Below are 14,562 nucleotides of genomic sequence, written 5' to 3'. Positions count from 1 at the left end.
CCTATTCTGGTTTTTTAATCTTAGGCCACTCCTTGAGCCACCCAGAGCCCTGGTAATGCAGCCCAACAGCTTAGCATAGACTTATTGCTAGGTTAGATATTAGACAGGTGCCTTCAGAAAGTTATCGACACTCGTAAGGTAGGACCACTTCCTGGGAGCCTACATCCCTCAGGGGATTGGCATTAGAGAAATCTGGTGGCCATTTTTATTAATGGAGGCACAGATGAGCCAACTGATGCACTAAGAGGTGTATCTGGAACTTGTTCCTCTATTTTCTGCCCTTGAGCTCTCTGCATTGGTAAGAGGATGGTGCCAGTGCAGACAAGGCTAGATTCGACAGTCAGCTGCAGCAAGCAAGAGCACAATCAGGGCCTGGTGGATGCATATGAAGGAAAGAGAATCATATGGTTGAAAAGAAGAGTAATTGTAGTGGAAATTCAAAATCACTTCAATGAGCCTGTTTTGAGCAGTCGCTCCTGCCCTTGCAAATCAGCAGCGGTGGCAGCTATTTATTCCTAAACAACAACAATCCAGAATGGGGAGGAAAATGAAATAATTGTGTTTTGACCAGCTTGATACAATTCCTCTGCATGTAGATACATATTTATAAACACGGGCGTTGAGAGTAAAGGCATTCCATCAAATTCATTATCTTCATCAATGTACCCACCAGAATCACAGCACTCTGAGGGCAGGCGGAGTTTTTCCTTTAAAGCCATGTCGGGAATTAGATATTCACATACAGACTTTGCAGAACTGAAACCGAAGCACCAATGCTGAGCAGATGGGGCTCTGCAAAACTCCTCTTGGGCACCGCACCTGCCACAGCTTTCTCCTAAACCATAATACCCCGGCGTCACAGTCCCTCACCCCACCTGTGCCAATGTCCCTGCTATTCCAGTGCTCCCATACAGCCATGTCCCCCCAGCTACTTTTACTTATATACAATATATTTACTAGTATATTGTCCCTCTCTGAGCTTAATAACTAGCTTTTCCAATTTGGTTTGTACCTTCAATAACCCCGTGACCCCTATCATGTGGAGAATGCTACTCAGTCCTCACCCTCAGCAGTTCTTCCTCCTGAGAGAAAGTGCCAGCCTTCACCCGTGATTTCTGGTGGGTACATGAACTAATAAAACCAGACATTAACATCAGCTTATCGTTCTGTCTCTATGTGTTTTCTATTATGAACAAATAAAGCTGGAGAACATATTGCTCATAGAAGTCACCACTAGGCATTTGAAGATGAGTTTAAAAACAAAAATCAAAAACCAAAACCAAAAAAAAAAGGCGGGGGGTGGGGAGGTACAGCCCATATAGAGAAACCACTTAAGGTTTTGTCCAGAGCCCAGTGCATGCTTGGATGGGACTTTGGGATTTAGTAACATAAAAATACTCATGCTGCACAGACATGACCCACAGAAGTCACAGTTACTGCACGTCACTGTTGAGTCTCGGCCTGTGCTTTATGGAGTCACAGTGGTGACAGCTACAGTGAGGGCCGTGACTTCCTAACAGGAGAGTGACTGTTGTGGGCGGATAAATTCTGTGCACTGCACAAGGCATAGACATCACCACTTCAGTCCTTCTTGTGAAAGCTTATGTGGGACTTAACCAGCCTTGTGATTCTGCAGAGGGTTAAATTTCACTGTGTGCAATGGTGACAGGGTGTGTGGGAGGGAACACAAGCAGCTGTTGGGCAGAGAATATGTGATGTTTTTGTGTGCGTTCCTGTGTGTGCCATGTAAGGAAAGGACCCAGATACAATAGAAATCCCTGGACAAAAATGTCTGGCCTGTATTCCGCAGGAGGACAAGCTAGCTGATCAGATTGGTTCTTTTTGAGCATAAAAGATATGGAAGGGATTCGGCTATCTGCTGTGAAACTTGATGCTACATGAAACCATGTGCTGGCTGGGGCATCAGAATGCCAGCACGGGCACTACTCACAAGTCTCAGCACAGTTCTGCCTGATGGCAGAGCTGCTGTCATGTATCTGTCTTGAGGAGTTTTGTTACCCTTGGGTCCAGCTAAGCTCTTGTCCAGGCTGTGATCAGGACAGAAGAATAGTGATTGAAAGTCACCTTCCTCCTCATTTCCCTGGGCCTTGAGGACCACGCATATTGGAGACACATCTTGGAATCCTCCTCACCATCACCCTGTACATACGCTGCTGGTTTCACACGGTTGTTTTTCTAAATCCATGCAACGTTTTGAGGAGAGACGATAGAAGATCACGGGAGATGTCGTCTTCCCAAGGACTCTAACTTATAGAAAGGGAACGCTGGCAGGAAGTGTTCAAGCCATAGCACCCATGAGATACCAGAGGGGATGGGCATTTGGAGACCCCAGCAGAGCAGCAGCCAGGGGCAGCAGCAGTGAGAGGCACATTGAATAAGCATGACTTAAGTTTTGCCCTGAAACGTTTTGGATTTTAAGCAACTGCCAAAATTGGATGGGGAAACTTTAATTGAAACAGACTCTGTAAACTCCCTTTTCCCCAGGTTTCCAGCCACCTCGTCTTTGAATTCACACCTGATCTCCTCTACTGTGGCAGCCACAAAGCCCTCCATAACCTTTGGGCCTCTCTCTCTGGATCAGTCATTGTCTTTATTTTCTCTTCTTCCTACATTAGCTTGAGCTCCTTACTCAGCTAATGGGGTGAGCCTACGGCACTTGCCCCAGCCTGGGGATAGGATCAGGGACAGCAGTGTTGTTTCATAGTTAAAACAGGCACTCATGACAGGGCACCTCGGGTGAAAAGAAATACGTAGCTGAAAGACAACAAAACAAAGCACAATCTCATTAGACTATTTGTGAACGGAGGTCTGCCAGGGAGAAAAAGCCTTGCCTTGATTAATATTCAGCTGTGGTGGAATATCCAAATCGTTCTTCCTCAGCAAAGTTTGCCCTCCAAGTCAGCTGTGCCAGGAATCCCAAAATAGCACGGATTTCAGTCTTATTTCTTCTTTTTCATTTGAGCCTGAAAACATAATTTTTTGGCATTTTGACCTTCAAGTTGTACCTCCAGAATAACGAGCCCCCGGTACTTTTTTAGCAGGGTCCATTAGCAAATCTTCAGCATGACCCTGCCTTTCTCCGGACTATGAATGAGGGCATCTCCCAGTGCTTTTTGGGAACAGTCCACAAAGGTCTGTAGTGTTCGAGTCTATTGAGCCCTTGGCCTCTGCCTGAATGAGTCAGACTGTGGTGAGGTTTAATGATGCAGCAGAGGCAGCGGATGACAGATGATATCCTTTCATCACATTGCAGATGATGGAGCTGCTACAAGCGGTCCTTTGGGGATGTCATTAACCATTATATTGCCAGTCCTTCCTATGGGGGAATGAGTGCAGCTTGGGATGGTCAGGGCCATGTCAGGGCTAAAGGCCTATTGAGCAAAAAGTTGTACTTCTATATAAGACAAAAACAGTCCCTGTCTCAAAAAGCTCACAGTACAAGCACAGGAAGAGGCCAACAGATGGATGCACCTTGGGTGGGCAGTGGTCAGTGTAGGGCAACAGTGAGATAAATAGGATGCATGTAGCAAGAAGCACGTAACATATACCAGCAACCTTGCCAGCTTTGTGGGCACTGGGGCACAGGTGAGTTTTCTGGTTGCTGGTTCTCTATAAAATACATTTTCCCCCCCTCACTCTCTCATACCTTTAAAAATAGTATTTGGCACAGAGATGGGTCTGACCATTTGGATATTGTAAGGGCTGGGTGCATCTACACATGCACTTAACTGAGCAGTGGACAAATTTGCAGTGGTGTAAAGCATCACAGTCTACACATGCAACGCTATTAGACTGAAGCAAACTAGATTCCACCGCTATCAGATAATACTGGCGGGGACATTACTATCTTATGGTAGCAAAAATAACTGCACCTAAACGCACGTGTAAAGGCTGACTCAGGAGTAAATTGCGCCCAGTCAGCCCAGGCAGCAGGAGGCCAGACCCCTGCCTGCTGCCTAGCCACATGACTGTTCTCGTGCCCCAGCCAACCCCTCCACCGCCTGATGCTGTGACCTGAAGCCTGGGGCTTCTACTAGCCCAGGGATGCTCCACCCCAGCTCAGACTGCTGCAGTCCTGGATGCACATATAGACACTACTCCTGCCAGAATTTATCACATCGCCTTCATGGCACAGGTGGATGCACCCACTGAGTGCAAAGATTTTTACCTCACACAGTTCTTTTCATGCAGGGACTCAATGTTTTTTTGAATCACATCATCTTATGAGGTAGTATTATATCTATCTAGCAGATAGAGAAAGTAAGGCACAGAGTGGCAATGCGTCTTGCTTGAAGTCAGCACAGGAAGAAAGAATATAATCCAAATCTGACTGTGACAACAGTGTCAGATCTCTTGAGATCTACTGCTGCCCAGGTAAATGTCTCAAACCTGGATTACCATCTGTGGACACAAAGGATTTGAAATATTTCTCCATCGCTTTTGTGGCATACACACCTAATGATTTCCTTTCCCCGTGTACCACACCCTTTAAACTCCAGAGTGTGCAGCTTGCTAGAAAGATTTGGGTGTCCAAATCAGATGTGACATGTTACAAGGACACCACATACACTGTGCTCTTCCCGATGAAGACTTGTGTCGTAGTCACTTAATCTACCACAATAGCTGCTTCAACCAAAAGTAGGTGATGGCATTCGATGCCTGGAAGAAAATGTCTGGTATGTCAACTCCAGCAGTTCCTGAAATCTGATGCTTCAGAATAAGGTGTAAGCCCCCTATACCTAAATGAAAGGTTATGTTATTCATTATTCTGTTTTATTTGCAAAATGATTCTACTAGCTTTTAGGCCTGCATGAAGTGGCTAGTATTAGCTTTAGATTTGGCTGGTTCAGGGTACAGTGATTCAATTCGGTGATTCAAATCACTGTCCTGAATCGATTCAGCCGAATCTGATTCGGAGATTTGGCTGCTGCCGAATCTCCAAATCAGCCAGGCCCATCCCCTGCCTGATCTCCCAGGGCGGCAATGCCTGTCCTGCCCACCCCAGCTCCCGGCACTTGGGGAAAAAAAGCCCTGGCTCAGCGGGTGCTGCCAGGCAGGGGGGTGATCCCTGCTGCCCCCCACTGCTCCATGCTGCATGGAGGGCTCTGCATGTCCCAACCCCCACATTGCTGCCCTGCCCACCCCAGCTCTGGCCCTTTAAGGGAAAAAAAAAAGAGAAAAACCCTGCACTCACCGGTCCTGCTGGTAGGAGGCAAACCCCGCTGGCCCCTGCTGCCCTGCGCCACATGGGGGGCTCTGCACAAGCACCCCAAAGCCCCGAGGCCGCTGCAGGAGCCAGTGAGTCCTGGGGCTTTTCCCACCCCCTACTCACCAGTTCTGAGTCCAGCTCCAGCTCCCTGCTGCAGCCACTGAGGACTGCCCGAAGCATCAAAGCTCTCCAAATCTTTTCCGAAGATTTGGAGAGCTTCAAATTGCTTTGGACCTTTCTATTGGTCCCGATTCGATTCAGATTTGGAGATTCAGCCACCAAATCAGGCCAAATCTCCTTTGAATTGAATCAGCACCTGAAGCTTCGCACAGCCCTACCAGCTTTGACACAATAGCAACGTTCACAGTTAATATTATCGTCAGTGCAGAGAAGCAGGTAAGATTTACATGTGCAAAACCCCTGATGCTTGTTACCTGGGAAGCCCCTTCCCTCTGCTTCTTAACCTGCTTGTTTTATGTTCACTTTGTTTTTGCTATCAGCTGAAAGCACTCCAGGGTAAAGACTCCTCAGGGACCTCTGATAGTTACTACCCCAAACACAACATCTATATTTGTTGCCAAGATGATGACTAACAACATAAAAAATGAAACACAGAGCTCTTTGTAACAGGACACGGACAGACTGAGGCAAAGCTATACAAGCCCATGGGGGCGGGGGAAGGAAAAAATATGCCTTTTTCCGCTGCTTGTTGCATCCAGAACATGCCACTTTAATCAGCAGAAAACAGGAGCAATTTTATATCCTAGCCCGACTGCAGCAATGAGGCAAATAAACCTGGTCAGACTGAGCGTGGGACTGTTGAGGTCTTAATACATGGAAGAAATTACAGTTCAGGACCACATGATTTCTCTACTCGCTGTCAAGATTATCTAAGTTCTGTGGAGTGCAAAAGTCTTCGGGATGACCTTTCCCAGGCAGAAGCGAGATTTGAGAATGAAAAGCCTATTACTGAGCATAAACCAATTTGTTTTGTAAGTGGAAGTGGCAATTTTCCTCCTTAAATACATTACAGTGGAAAGTAAATGGCTATAAACAGAAAGTTGTTCTCTCACTTGTTCCAGAGAACTCTCCCAGTGCTGTTCATGAGAAACGATCTTGAAAATCCCATCAAGGGACATCAGCAGGGTAGGACACTGACTTGGTGGCGGCGCGTGGTGACTTCTATGCACAGTTTCCGTATCTGAGGTGGGATATTAAAAGAAGGGGGGGGAATGATGAATTGCTTTTTAAAAATTCCTTGAACAGCAGGCTTAAAGGGAACTGAATAAATGAACAGTCCTTAGGTACGCTGGAAAAACAAAGGTAACTTTCAAAGCATCTGGTAGGGGTTTAGACATCCAGACCCTGTGATTAGCCAGTGAGGCCAATGCTTTAATCCAGTGGTGTCAAATGCCCTTGTTCTGCTCCCTGGATCCAGACTGTGGGGGGCCTTGTCGGCTAGATGTGGACCTGCCTGCAAGGTGGTGTCCAGCAGGGACAGCACAGTTGTACAAAGGGACTACAATGACCCTCCAACTCCATGGCAGCCAGCAGAGCTGCGCCAGTGCAAGGAAGTGGAAAGTGCTTCAAGCCATCGTACTTGCCTTGCACACAATCCTGGCAGGAGAAACCACAGTGGTCTCCTGTGCCAGTCTTAATTTATATCCCCTGCTTTCTTCATGCAATGATTTGAGCCACATACTTGCCCTAGAAGAGACGGTTACCGCTGGCTGGCTGGTAATGGTGGTAACATTTATTACAAGCCACCCTTAATATTTCTGTGCATTGCTTCATGAAAAGAAACCCAGACACACTGTGGATTCTCCCCTTTCTGGTTTAAATCCCTTAATTATAATCATCTTTTTAAGAAACATGGAATTTTCTGTTCTGAATCCACCCAATGGTCCACCTAGTTCAGCATCCTGCTTATAGTACATTATCTCCAGATAACTTAACAAAAGGCATAGTAATATAATATACCTCTGAGGATATAATCCTTTTCATCTATTATTTTGGTTTGACATTTCTGTTCATTAGGAACACATGGTATACAGGCACTGTACATCTTCATTGGGAACCCACCGTTTCTATTAAATGTAATTATTTCTCCCTGCGGCTTGCATGCTAAAGATGGTTACAAAATAGCAAGTGGCTTCTGCAGGAAGGTATATCAAGTCTCTCACTTATTATAAATAATTTGTATTACAATAGCACCTAGAGACTTTATTTGAGATCAGATTAATAGATTATAAAGCCAGAAGGGAACACTGTGATCATCTAGGCTGACCTCCTGCATAATGCAGGCCATGGGAGTTCCCCAAATTAATTTCTGTCTGCAGTACAGCCCATCCTTTAGAAAAACACCCAGCATAACTCAAAGATTGCCAATGAAGGAGAATCACCTACAACTCATGGTAAATTGTTCCAACAATTAATTACCCTCACTCTGTCTTACTTTCTAGGCTAAATTTGCCTAGCTTACATTTTTGAACAATGGATATTTTTATGCCTTTGTCTTCCAGGCTGAAGAATGTTATTAAATTTTATTCCTTTTTTAGCTACCTATAGACTGTGATCAAGTCCCCTCTTCCCCTCCTCTTTGGATTTTGTTGCACTAAGCATGGCCCAAACATAAAACAAAGAAGAGAATCCATATCTAGGGCTGGTCAGAAATAATGTGTTGGAACAGTTTTCCTTTAGAAAATGTCATTTTGTTTAAACCATTTTTTGTGAAATATTTATTCTACCAAAATTCTGTTGAGATAAAAATGGGGTGGGGACGACACTTGCAATTGTCAGTATGGTCCATCTTGGCATTTTCAGAATTCACTGAAAGCAAAACTTTTGACTGAGTTGAAATTAATCTTGTGATTTTTTTTTCTTTTTGAAAAATATTTTCACCTTTTTGCCTTTATCTGAAATCCCCATTTTTTCATGGCATTAGGAAACCACTCAAGCGTTTTTGTCCTCTACTCTTAATGCCTGGCTACAATGATAAAACTACAGAATCAGATTCTTAACCAATGTTAACTGCAATCACTTCACTGAAGTCAGTGAAGTGGTACTGATTTACAAAGCTGAGAAACTGGCCTATAATGAACAACCAGACTGTAGCTAGTAGATATTAGAGGTGGTCTTGGGTGCAAGGGCTTCTGATAACTCTTGTTTCACCCCATTAGAAATCCCAGATTCACAAAGCTTAAACATGTCTGCGCTGGTTGAATATGGTTATTCAACAGTAACTGTATGTAATCAAACTTAGCTTAAACTGGAGACTTCATGAATATTCCACAGACTGACATTTTGTTATAATATTTGTGTGCTTTTTAGACACTGCAAACAATGCCAGCCATGAGGCCAGCTGATAAATGCTTTGCAAAATCAGGACTCCCAGCCCCACCCAGAAATGTGATATATTGCAAATATTAATTGCTAGAATTAAATGCATTTATAGCGGTGTTTCTCAGCTACTTCCATACTGGAGTTCCTTTTTCTATATCATAATACTACGGATGCTTCCCCAATTCCCACCCAGTTTGTGACACACAACTTCAGTTAGTCTATCAGGTGCAGTTCTGCCCTGCCTTCTGCCACTAGGTATTGCAGTCCCCCATGCTGGAAATGATCTTGACCATCAAGACCACAACACACCAACCCTATTACACACAGACATTTCAAAGCCGCTTTCATATTGTTTTTAGCATGAAGTCCTTAGCTGGTGCAAATTAACTTCAGTGGAGTGAAGCCAATTTATACAAGCAAAAGATCTGGCCCATAATTTTTAATGGACTCACGAAATAAAAGGCATCATTAACCCTATTCATCCACGTAGTCACAGCCTGATTTTAATTAACCCCTTCTGCCCCTCAAACAAAAGTTTCAGGCAGTATGAAAAACATGGAAAACATCATAAAAAAGCAAAAGAGTTGTTTATTAGCTCACAATCTCACAGTCTGGAGCTTCGCGAGAAGGGACTGGATTCCCTACAGCAGGGGCAGTCAAGTATTTCGGGTAGGGGGCCGCTTAACAAGTTTTGGCAAGCTGTCAAGAGCCACAAGGGTAGCTCCACCCCTTGGCTGCTGTCCTGTCCCCTGGTTGCCGTCTTGGGACCAGAAGTCCCACCCCCTAACTCCTGACCTTTGCCACTAAAAGTCCTCCCCCCATGCTCCCAGGAGCACTCCTTTTGGGAAGGGGGTATGCCATCTTGGAACCAGAAAAAAACACCAAACAAATCATATACTTAAAAATCAAACATTGACAATAGAATATTTTAATTTTATTTTAAAACATATTTTTGTCCTAATTTATGTATGTTTTGTTGTGTATATAGAGGTGATTGCATAATAGTTCGAAATAAAGTCTTACTCTTGTACATTGTGGGGGGGGTAGAGGGATGGAGGGTAAGGGTGGGTGGGTATGGTGTTTGTAGGAGGCTGTAGGTGTGTGTGTGGATGTGTGTGTATGTGGGGGGTGAGTGGATACGGGTGGGTGGATATGGAGGTTTGTAGGGGGTATTTCTGGGGATGTACGGCTGTGTGTGGGTGTGTATGGGGTTTGTGGGGGGAAGTGGGGTGTGTGGAGGGGGAGGGTGGCTGGCGGTGTGCATGGGGGCATGTAGGGGGTGTGGTTGTATGTGTGTGTGGTAGGGTGTGTGCGTGTAACAGTGCATAGGGCTCCCCCTAGAAGCACGTGTGTGTGTGTGTGTGGGGGGGAAGGGTGTGGAAGGGCACAGTGTTTGTGGGATGTGTGATTGTGTATGGGGGAGGATGTGGTTCCAGGGTTTGCAGGTATGGTGGGGTGTGCACGGGACTCGCCCACATACACCCCCTGAGCTGGTCAGCTCCCACCCTGCAATAGCCCAGAGCCCATGAACCCTGCAGTGCCTCCCCACCACCGCCAGGCATGCACAGCCCCAGCATGCCCTGGACTCACCCCCGTCAGAGCGGATCAGTTGAGACCCAGGCACAGGCCAGACCCAGCCTGCTCCGCATCGCCCACCCATGACATGTCCTGCCGCCCCCTGGGCACACAGCAGGGCTGGGGTGGCTCCACAGCTGGACGGCCTTTCTAGGCAGCCCAGGTGACAACAGTTCCTTCTGCTGCCACCGACAGCCCCAACCCTGTGGTACTGGTGGGGACCCGTACAAAACAGCTCTAGCCACCCAGAGCCCATGCTGGGCTGCCCTGCACCTATGCTGCATCACCGCTGCCTCTGGACTGCCCAGAGCAGGCACAGAGCAGCCCCACGCAGGCTCTGAGCGGTGGCACCAAGAAGTGCTGGTAGTGGCGAGGGGGAGGGGCTGCTTTATCCCACGCTGAGCAACAGCTTTGGTCCCACACTACCACTGCTAAGCCCAGAGCAGGCACAGGGTGTGCAAGGCTGGAGCTGTGCAGCGCAGGTCCCTGCCAATACTGTGGGGCTGGGTTTGGTGGCAGCAGCAGCCAGAAGGACCCACCTGCACCTGGGCTGCCTAGAAAGGCAGTCCCACTGCAGAGCCGCCCCAGCTGTGCTGCGTGCCCAGGGGGTAGCAGGACACAACACAGCCGGATGGTGCCTGGGTCAGGAGGAACTGAGGACCCCTCGCAGGCCAGACAAAGACCTGCTGCGGGCCAGATCTGGCCCGTGGGCTGTATTTTATCCACCCCTGCTTTACAGCCATAGTTTACAATGGATGAGATGCATAAGTGGCCATATTCTTAGTGGAAGTGGCCATCAGAGGAATCCCCCCTTGTAGGGGAACCCTTGATATTAAGTATTTATATTATTATTTATTCTTTGCCTTGGCTTAGCACCTTGGAGCGCTAGGTATGAATCAGGGCATTAGGATAAGTGTCATCTTAACATCCTTGCAGTAGCTGCTTTCACATGTTTTGCCTATTGTAGGTGCTGACAGACATGCAGCTCCCACTGTAACTCATGGTACTTCACAGGAAACAAAGACATTTGCTGTTGGGTCCCGGGGGATGGGGGAATCAAGCCAAAGTTTAGTGAGTCTCCGACTGCACTCCCAGCTCTGGTGCTGTCTTCAGAATGGGAGGGGAAGAAAGGAGCGGAGGGAGTTTGGTTTGGGGTTTGCCCGGTCTGTGCTGGGGGCAGGTGGATCGGAGCCCTCCTACCTTGGCAGGGCTCCAATCCACCCGCCCCATCCTCCAGTGGAGACTGAGCAAACCCCAGAGGGAACTCCCTTCCCTCCCTTCTTCCCCTCCCATTCTGAAACAGCACCGGGAGTAGGGCTGACAGGGCCAACACAAGTTAATGAAGACACTCTACTTTGGAGCACCATCATCTGAACCCTCATGTAATGAGGGTTCAGACTGTTGCAGGACTGGGCCCTTTTAAAATGCTCTGCAGTTGTGCACTTTTGTAAGGGCACAGCCGTAGAGTATGTCAGGGGGCCAAATGCATGACAAAATGCCATTTGTGTCAGCACCCTGTGTCTTGACATGGGATGAAATGTTTGGAGAATGATTTTCAGGCCTGACCCAGCTGGGTAACTGGGTGTAAACAGACATCACCTTTGTGTTGCCATAAACATTTTAATGATAGCACACAGGGCAAGCAAACAGATGTCTATGCTCCTTCTCAAGCCACAAATGCCTAAAATGTTCCATTCCCAAAGAGTGCAGGATCAGACCCCTGAAGCCCCTGCCCATACTCCCTCCTTTAGGATCCCATGGGTGCACATGCACACTCCTGTGCAGTCCTGGGGCTGGTTGGTGCCCCGGGACTGTACTAGAGTGAGTTTGACACTCCAGTTTAGTCCCAGAGCAGGGACTGCTAATCAGCTGATTGGTGGTCTCAGCCCCGGGACCAGCCCAGAACTGACTTCCCCTGTGTATAAAGATATACCCTGGCGATTCCCCAGAGCACATCTCTGCAAGTGGGGAACACATCACCTGTTATCCCGCAGGATCAGTGGGTGGGACAATGGGTGACATGTGTTTTACCCACTGAAGCACATCAGCTGTGCCAAGGTGGCATGTTCAGAAACTGTGCGACAGCTTGCTTTCATGAACTGCCATTGAAAGTCTGTTGCTTTGTGTGTGCTTCCTCTTTTGTCTTTGATGCAATAAACATCACCTGAAAAACAATCATTTTAATCCATGGCAACATCAGTATTTAAACACGTGAAGGGGGGAAAAAAGGTAATTTCTATTATTAAGGAAGTGAATTCAGACATCAGCTTTCTGCTCTTCAGTGACACGTGTGGTAGAGGCTAATACCCCAGACATTTCCTTACCTGGACCCATCTTTGTGGAGTGTGAGCAAAATTGATTTCTTCCTGCTACACATTTTCCTTCAACCTTTTAATCATTCTGGCCTTATTTATTCCTTTTTTGAGTCTGATTATTGCAATCCACTGCTAATGGTTTTTTGTGCTACACAAAAACTGCAGGGATTAGCCATAAAAATTCTGTTAGTTAATATTTCCAAAGTTAAGCATGGGATTTTCATTGTGTGAGAAGTGTTTTGCATTGGCTTCACTCTGCTTTTGAAAAGCCCTAAATGGAGAAAATAAACTGTTCAAAAAGCCTGTCATTGTCTCAGCAGCTCTGAAACGTCTGGGGTAGTTCAGTGGAAGATGCCATTTCATATTAGTAGGTCCCAGCAAGAGAATGAATCTAGTGATGTAAAATAGGGCTAAAAAAAGGCCTCTCCCATTGCAACCCACAAACAATGCTGAATATTTTGAAGTAAACAGAAATTATTACATCACAAGCTAACTGAACCACTACATTAACCCAAAACATTAACACATAATGGTAGAATGTGTTGAACGGTGGTAACGCTGATATTCTTATGCATTCAGGGCCCAACCTGACACAGCATTCATTAAGGGCATGACTGAATTTAAAGCATGTTCTTAACTGTTTTGATTTACCAGGGCCAGAGATGAAAGCTGAATTCTCCAAGTTTTAATCTGTATGATGAAACAATCAAGACATTAATTTTTATCCTACTGCAGGCATGCATGATTGTTTGCATTATAGTGTCCTCAAGGCTTTTTAAGGCATCCCCTTCCCTCACTGTATTGTGATGCACTCATTAGCATCTAGTTTACATGACTTTACAGGTGATCTTTTATAAAGAGAAATGGAGACCCAGGGGATGATCTCTGTTATGGAAAGGATCTTGCTTTCCTTAATATTCAAAGGTATGGTAGTCATCAAATTGCAACAGTCCAGTAACTGCATTGTCTGCTGATAATGGGAGCTTGCATCATACCCTCTAATCTCTAATGCCCTTGGCCAATTGTGAAGCTCCATGGAATGGGAGCAAATTCACCCCCCACTCCCCAGGCTCCACAGATGTTTGCTGTGAGACCTAACAGCAAACATCTTGTAACTTGTCTTGGCCTGTAACATCTCAGGTGATGCCTAGCAATTATGCAGTCATTTTCATCTTTCCCACATAACCCTCAGAATATTTCTCCAGATGGAGACACTGAGGCAGGGAGGTTAAGGGACAATGTTGCAAGGTGAAGTGAATTCTCCGCTTCCACCAAAGGCGTCTTTGTCAACACCGTGCATCGTTGTCACTGCCAGAATTGTTGGTGGTATTTTCTAGATAAAGTTAATATTTTGGAGTTTTCATGACTGGGGCATATGTAACCGAATGATGTCACTCATTGGGTCCCTAACAAAGCCAAGGGCCTGTACTCCAAAACTGTAGTCTTTTAGCTATATAGGGATACCAAGATCCATGCCACCTCCCTTACATGGAGGCAGCTATATTGGAAACCTTCCTTCTTTCCAACAACAACGATACGGCCATAACAAGGTTTCCCACTCACTCATTCTTTGCCCAAGCGTTTACCAAGTGCTTGACCCTGAATCATTAGCTACAGCACTCAGTATCCCAAACTGGTCTCCCAGTCAAACGCTAGCCCAGACAAAGTCTGCTCACCTTCTAAGGGCAGATACAACAAGTACATTTATACCAATCGGAATGTGCTTTATGCTGGTATAGACATTCCCGATAAGAAGGAGAATAAGCTATAATGGGATAAGACTCTTTTATGCCAGTGTAGTCATTTTCTTATGAGGGGCTGTTCCAACAGCAAAAAACAAACCCAAAAAAATCACGTTCTTCACCAGACTAGTTATCTCTGCACACAATCTTTGTGTACAACAGGGCTACGATACAATTGAGTATGGTCCGCTATCATCATCGATACCTGATCCACTGGGGAACTATCACAGCACACTAGCAGAGGATATAGCATTATCATTAAGTTGCTCCTGACTATCAGTCTTACGTTTAATCCACTACCGCACACGGCTGCTTTTGAGATGTTAGGCTCATTAATGGCTTAGCCCTGAAACTTCTT

At 46.1% G+C, this 14,562-nt stretch overlaps 1 long non-coding RNA gene across 1 annotated transcript in view; it reads right to left on the bottom strand.

Moving 5' to 3' along the window:
• Window positions 1-6,397: 6,397 nt before the first annotated feature.
• The window catches only part of LOC102382472, a 215,224-nt gene continuing 207,059 nt past the window's right edge, over window positions 6,398-14,562 (bottom strand). The window contains exon 3 of the long non-coding RNA XR_323544.1: window positions 6,398-6,431. This is a non-coding gene — a long non-coding RNA (uncharacterized LOC102382472). The remainder of the gene's footprint in view (window positions 6,432-14,562) is intronic.

This window comes from Alligator sinensis, unplaced genomic scaffold, assembly GCF_000455745.1.
Source record: "Alligator sinensis unplaced genomic scaffold, ASM45574v1 scaffold760_1, whole genome shotgun sequence".
Lineage (NCBI taxonomy): Eukaryota > Metazoa > Chordata > Crocodylia > Alligatoridae > Alligator > Alligator sinensis.
The sequence above is the reverse complement of the archived record's forward strand: the minus strand, read 5'-3'. Positions and strand labels throughout refer to the sequence as shown.